We start from the raw sequence: 5,582 nt of genomic DNA, 5'->3' as shown, positions 1-5,582 counted from the left end.
ATGATGGGGTGCTAGCTCAGCCCTTTTGAAAGCAGCAGACAGAGGTGGCTCCAATAATTACATTAAGACCATGGATACACATTTGCCTTGGGGATTTCAAGTTGAGCTTAATCAAATCTGGATTTGACATTTCACAGCCCACATCAAGGATTTCTACAAAGGAACAGTAGAGCATTGCCAGCTCTTTGCCCTTACTTAGTGCCTCCTTCTGGACTAACGGAATAGGCCTTTTATTAATCTTGTTGATGCTTTGGCTGCTTTTCCATCCTGCTCTACAGCACCATACAGTTTCTATAGGCCATGATTTCTTTCCATTTATGAAAATGTTCTTATCATGCTCTAGGCCTGGGGCTAGGATCTGGGACAGGACAGATGATGAACAGCACTGAATCCTGAGCTTCGGCACGAACAGAGTTTACACAGCACCTCAGTGCCTGCAGCCATAAAGGTCAGAGAAACCTGTGACTCACCAGCAACTGTTTCCATTTATTCATTGCATGTTTTTGTCAGGTAGCCAGTAATGGAAAGGAGGGAGAATACGATGCTTGCTCTTGAGAAGTTGAGAAACTAGTGCAAGGGATGGGGATGGTGGTTCAAGTCATACAGAGCCTGCCTAACAAGATTAGGATTTGATAGCACTGGAGTCAAACCCCAGTGCCATCAAATAAAGAAATTTCCAGTGCAGTGAATTCAAATGGTGTCCAAGAGGCCACTGGATGCTGAAGATACAAAGCATTTGAGCCTTTCATTCACACTGAAAACATATCGAGAAATAGTGATACAAGTAGAAATGCAGTAGTGAAATAGTTTCTTAAAGAGAATAATCGCTGCATCTGTCACAATATGTGGTTACAGGTAGATCTCATCTCTGGCTTTTATGGTTTGAATTGGAACTGTTACTGTACAGGCTCATGTGAGGAATACTTATGTCTGGTTGGTAGCTCCATTTTGAGAGGTCCTGAGCACTTTTGGAGGTGGAGCCCAGCTAATGGAGGAAGGTAATGGGGGCATGTGTTTGTGGACTAAATCTTGTCCCAGGTCCCTCTCTGTTGCTCTCTGTTTTGTGTATGTCATGAGATGAAGAACCTTTTGAGCTGCCATGATGTTCTGTCCAAACATGTGGGGCTAAGAAACTGCTGATGAATCACTGTAGCTCAGTGCCAGTAGCTCATGACTATAATCCTAGCTACTAAGGAGGCTAAGATTTGAAGATCACAGTTTGAAGCCAGCCCAGGTGTGAGCAAGAAGAAAGGCCAGCCATGGAAGGGTAGATAGCTGGAGCTGAGTCTTACGTAAAGCCCATATATATATATATATGTATGTATGTATGTTCCAGAGTCATCCTACCCAATGGATATATTTTTTTTCCAGCACTGGGAATTGAATTTAAGGATTCACACTCACTAGGCAAGGGCTCTACCACTTGAGCAATGTCCTCAGTTCAAAGGATATTTAACTGGGCACCAGTGGCTCACGCATATAATCCTAACTACTCACAAGACTGAGATCTGAGGATCATGGTTCAAAGCCAGCCCCGGCAGAAAAGTCCCTGTAAGACTCTTATCTCTAACCACTCAAAATCCAGAAGTGGCACTGTGGCTCAAGTGGTAGAGTGCTAGTCTTGAGCACAAAGAAGCTCAGGGACAGTGCCCAGGCCCTGAGTTCAATCCCCACAACCAACAAAATAAGAAGAAAGAAGAAAGAAGAAGAGGAGGAGGAGGGAGGGGAGGAGAGGAGGAAGATTTTTATTCATCATTGGTTGAGAGTGTCTAGGCTAAGATGAGCAGCATTCTCTGCCTATAGTGGTTGGGTGTGCTGCCAATCATGGTCAAGTTGGCATAGGCTTTCTCCACTCACAGCAGGTGCTCTACCATTTGAGCTACACCTCCACCAGCTGTTTTACTGTTTATTTGGAGAAAAGAGTCCTTCACATTTGTCTTCCTAGTGTGGTCCCAAACTCTAATTCTTAGTTCTCAGCCTCTTGAGTAGTTAGGGCTGATAGGTGTGAGCCACTGGTGCCTAGCAGCTCTCCGTTTTTTTTTTTTTTTTTTATAACAAGACTTCTTCAGGTCAGAATGATTGGAAGAAAATAGCTACTACTATAACCATGTGAACATTTTCAATGATGGACATTATAAAGAATTATGAATTCAAATTTGGTCTATGAGGGCCTACCTAAATAAATTATTTTTTTATATTTTATTTTATTTCTAAATAAATTATTTAGAGTAAAATATTTTCAATATCAATTCTTTTTTATTTAAACAAACCTTCATAATTTTTTATTTTTATTTTTTACACCTTCATAATTTTTTGCATATTACCCAATTATATTCTATGTTCCTCACAAAAGTTTAGTGTAACATTCTTTTTGTTGACAAACACATTCTGCCATGAAGGGGCAGAGTGATTTCAAATCTTTCCTATATGTAAGAATGACAACAGTATGCTTTAGTGACTAAAACTCATAAAAGTTAGAATAAGTGAAGATTTTCTTCATTAGTCACAGCTTGGTTCCACAGATCCTTATCCATGTTGCCAGGACTCTGGGTCAATCTTGAAATTAGAATTCAATAGCTTTCAGTTCTGCAAGCATCCAAAAGTCAGGAAAACTTCCCATTCATCCATTAACAATGCTTCTGGTCAATGGCAGCTTCCAGTCTTTTCTACAACACTGGGCTGAAAGAACTCAGGGAGCTACTTGCAAGCAAGGGCATACCCAGGGTTCTCACCACACTTGGTGAGAAAACAAGCAAATATGGTGCTGGCAGGAGAGGTCCACACAGTGCTATCTGTCAATCTTTGCCAGTGCTTCTTTGGCTCAGTCCTGATTTCTTTGAGGTCTCCACTAATTTGCAAACATTGGAAAGCAATAGTGATGAAGGTTTTTTGTCTTGTTTTGTTTTCAATGAGCAGAGAGGCCCTGTGTTCTCTGTGGGCTGCTCAGCATGCAACTGACTATGCTGTGGTATGGAATATTCCATTGCAGCTTCTGCCATTGTGGGCCCTCCCTCTCTGCAGCAGGATTGGAGGCAGAGGGCAGAACGTGGTATACGTCATCTGAAAACAGCATGCCTTGTTCACCTACACTATTCCTAGCAAGCTTGAGCACAACAAGCTAAAGGACAGCACTCAGATACCATGTTCAAGCTCCATTACTACCACCACCATCACCACACAAACACACCACTACCATCACCACCGTACACATACACACATTTCACTACCACCACACACACACACACACACACACCACTACCACCACCACCACATATAAACACTCATACCACTACCACTGCCACCAGACACATACCACACATACCACTACCACTACACATACATACCACTACCACTACACATACACACCACCACCACCACTCACACACACCACTATCACCACACACACATACACACACATACCACCAACACCACATACACACCACTACCACCACCACCACTGACACCATACACACACACACACACACACACACACACCACCACCACCACCACCACCACCACCACCACACCACCACTACCACTACCACCACTTTATTTAATTTCAGGTGAGACTAGAATATGTGGCCTTTTGCAGCCCCAGATGAAAAGAAATGGACCCTGACAAGGCCTAGCAGTGTCTGCATCCTCTAGTTGAAAAGACTGCCTTTAAACATGGTATTTTTTTCCAAACATCATTCTATTCCATTTTAATACAAAAAATATTATTGCTTGCCATTACATGACAAAGCAATTGATTGATTGCATATTTTCTCCTTTTCAATGAGTTGTGAACACAGCCCCTGCTAGGGGCCAGTAAAGCAGGTGGTGAGAGCAGATCCTGAACCATTCGGTTCTCCGCTTCTTCAGGAATACTATTCAAATGCCGCCAGAAACAAGTCTTGCCTTGTTTCCCATGTGGGGAAAGAAGAAAGTCTTTGTTCCCAAGTAAATGAAAATACAAATCACAAGACTAAAATTATGAATGCAAAACAAGATATTAAAGTGTGGCCTGGATGTAGCATTTGCATGCATTTAAATATGCATCTGTCATTCCCTTTGCTAAATTCAGCAGGCTCTGAAAATATTAAACAATAGAGTACAATTAGTAATTAGAGGAATTGTTTGGTAATATATTTTCATTTATTTATGGTCCGATGGCCAAACCTTTAGGTAATTAAGGGCACTGGGATATAAAATCACATCATTTGATTGGTCGAAGTCCAGATCCTTACAGTCTAAAAATAATGCACAAAGCTATTTTTCATAAATTGATGTGATAACATTCAAATGATCATGACAGGACAAAACCATTTCTAAAACAGAAAAATGCAAGCTAAATTGTAAAGCTAGAAAAAGCTTTAGAGATTGTTAGATTGGATATTCTTATCTCACCCACTCATTCTGAAATCTGACCATATTTATTTTCCAAGAACCTAAAAGAAATTTAAGATTTCTTCCCGCCTCACCCCCCTTGAAAGACCAATTTGCTGAGCCTACTGCTCCAGTTCGCTTGGCAACTGAAATTTCCAAAATTGCTTTTGTTCTTTCCTGGGTTGGCCTACCTTGCTTTTGCTTTGGAGGGGGGGGGGATCCCAAAACAAAAATAAAAACAAAATAAAACCCCAAAACAAAAACAAAAAAAAAACCTTAAAAAGGGAAATCATTTCTTAAGCAGTAGCAATAGTGAACCAAATTTCAGCCACACTTAGAATTCTTGCTCTCAATCCAATCGAGGCTTCTGGAGGAAAAAGAATGCATTTCATGAGAACTCCGCTCTCAGCCATAAACTCAAAATACATCACATTCTTTGTTGTTAATTGGCACTTACCTCACCTGAAGGCTTTTGCCAAGAAGAGCAGAGGGGTTTAATAGGGGAAGGAAGAAAGGAAAAAGCCTGGAGCTCTGGAAAACACTCAACAGCCACATGTGATTCTTAGCTAGGGGCTTTGCACCGTCAGTAGGCTACATCAACAAAGTACCCTATGTGCTTTCTCAGACCTCCGCTGTTTGTTTGGGGAGCAATGCTCAGACTGGAGCCTGAGTGGTAACTGCTTGGGATAATTACTAAGACAGCTTGAAAACTATGCTCCTCTTTGTTTCAGCCTCCAGATGACGGCTGTCTGACCTCTGCTTGTGCCAGTTTTATTTCAAAGCGCTTTTCTTTCCATATTTCAAAGGTCAGTGTGTTTACTGGTGGCCAAAAGGAGTCTGTGTGTAAGAGAAAGAAACACATGTGGCTGAGTGGCAGAGATCAGGCACGGGACTTGATGGGAATCCTAAATGAATGGTAAGTGAGAACTCAGAGGGCCATAGCCTCTCCTTCATTACCACTGAATGAATGGAGAAGAAGTAAATGGTACCAATGGTCTTTTGGGGTTTTTTTTGGGGGGGAGGGATAAAAGGAGGGGTGATTTAAGCAACTAAAACAAAAACAACAAAAATTACAGGTCTGGTTTAAGAAGAAGAAATAGAGGTATTTCCAATAAAACATTATCAAATGTTTGGCCAAGAAAATGTCCACTTCATCTCCTTGAAATGAAAATTGTTCTTCTTTCCAAGAAATCAGCCTTGATAGTCTGGCCACC

At 41.4% G+C, this 5,582-nt stretch overlaps 1 long non-coding RNA gene across 1 annotated transcript in view; it reads left to right on the top strand.

Annotated features, from left to right (window-relative positions):
* Nucleotides 1-5,273, top strand: part of LOC138805225 (uncharacterized) — a 30,585-nt gene extending 25,312 nt beyond the window's left edge. The window contains exon 3 of the long non-coding RNA XR_011365471.1: nt 5,175-5,273. This is a non-coding gene — a long non-coding RNA (uncharacterized lncRNA). The remainder of the gene's footprint in view (nt 1-5,174) is intronic.
* Nucleotides 5,274-5,582: the final 309 nt, after the last annotated feature.

The sequence above is a fragment of the Dipodomys merriami genome, unplaced genomic scaffold, assembly GCF_024711535.1.
Source record: "Dipodomys merriami isolate MVZ:Mamm:240054 unplaced genomic scaffold, mDipMer1.0.p SCAF_10, whole genome shotgun sequence".
NCBI lineage: Eukaryota > Metazoa > Chordata > Mammalia > Rodentia > Heteromyidae > Dipodomys > Dipodomys merriami.
This window is presented reverse-complemented; position numbering and strand designations above follow the sequence as displayed.